This window comes from Sinocyclocheilus anshuiensis, unplaced genomic scaffold, assembly GCF_001515605.1.
Source record: "Sinocyclocheilus anshuiensis isolate Anshui unplaced genomic scaffold, SAMN03320099.WGS_v1.1 scaffold118, whole genome shotgun sequence".
In the NCBI taxonomy this organism is placed as follows: Eukaryota; Metazoa; Chordata; class Actinopteri; order Cypriniformes; family Cyprinidae; genus Sinocyclocheilus; species Sinocyclocheilus anshuiensis.
This window is the reverse complement of record NW_015546020.1, coordinates 546,165-547,592: the sequence shown is the minus strand read 5'-3', so window position 1 is coordinate 547,592 and position 1,428 is coordinate 546,165.

Sequence of the window (1,428 nt, the reverse complement as noted above, 5' to 3'; positions counted from 1 at the left end):
ATTTCCGTCACATGCTTGAGGTATTCGGCCAATCACAACGCACTGGATAGCTGGCAAAACCTAGCGATGAGCTTTGTAAAAATCGAGCGTTTCAGAAAGGTGGGGCATAGTGGAGAAACAATAATGTACAGTATGTGGAAAATAGTGTGTTTTTTGAACCTTAAACCGCATAAACACATTGCATTACACCAAATACACAAAATAATGTTCTTTTTAGCAACATCATATGACCCCTTTAATATGAAAAAGTAATATATTATATACTTTGCTTGATGATCTCATACAATAGTACAAAAAAAGGTACAAAAGCTGTCATGTGCGGTATACCTTTGTATCTTATTTACCACTTAAGCATGCATATTGTCCCTGAATGGTGAAAAAGGCACTGCACCAGTGAGAGCTTGTACCATTTTTTTCTGAGAATTTCAATTCTTTCTAAGCAGAAATATTCTTGATCCGTTTTTTTCTTATAAAGTTGTTTTTTTTTCTGCCAGTGTCTGGGTCATTTTAAGAAAAAATGCAATGTATGATTACAATTTATGCTTTGTGTTTGATGGTGGTTAATAGTTTATTTTGTTTTCATCAGCTTTGATGAGAAACTAACATACTAGTTTTTTTTTTTTTTCAAAAGCACAACAGGGCTCCATAGGTAAAACAATGGTTGAATTTTAGAGTGTGAGATTAAGATGATGATCAGATAGAAAAGCTCACCTTAAGTTTCCACTGATAATGGTAAAGATCAGACACAAATAGGCTATGTGGACTGCTCAAGATATCCGCTCCTGCTCCGGTTCCAGCTCTGTAACTCCACCTGAGGATCAGGGAACCAAACATGAGCGATGGGGTGAAGGAGTGCTATCCAACAAATGAAAATGTTTTTAATTTTAGTAGAAAAAAATCATTAGCAAATATGTTGTTATTGCGATGTTCTGGTAGATTTTAAGTACCTTTGCTAGTGTGCTCTGAGTGGGTGGTGGTTTACTGGTCAAAAGAGCCCAAATGTCTGAAATGATATAGTGTCTGTCCAGGGCCGTCCTTAGGGGGGTGCAACTGGTAAGCTAAGGACAGCCCTGTGTCTGTCATATTCTGGTCTGTAGATATCTCTTGGGCCCCTCGTTCAATGTGAGTCTGAGGGCCTTTTCGCCTGATTCATCGTCCAGCAGTCTGGTCACTTTAAATAGCAGCACACCTCTCCTCAGCAGCACAGGATGAGAAATCATTCGTGTCTGGAACACAGGACTGAAACTTTGCGGTAAAGTTGACACACTCCTGCGTTCATTACTAGCAAAAGTGACACAACGACGCTACTTAGATTGTTTTTAAAAAAAAACTTAAATTAGTTTCTCTTAGGTATTGAAACAATAAATTATAACACCTATCTTTTGAGTCCTTTCACAGAAAATCATTTAAATCACAGCGTATTTTCAG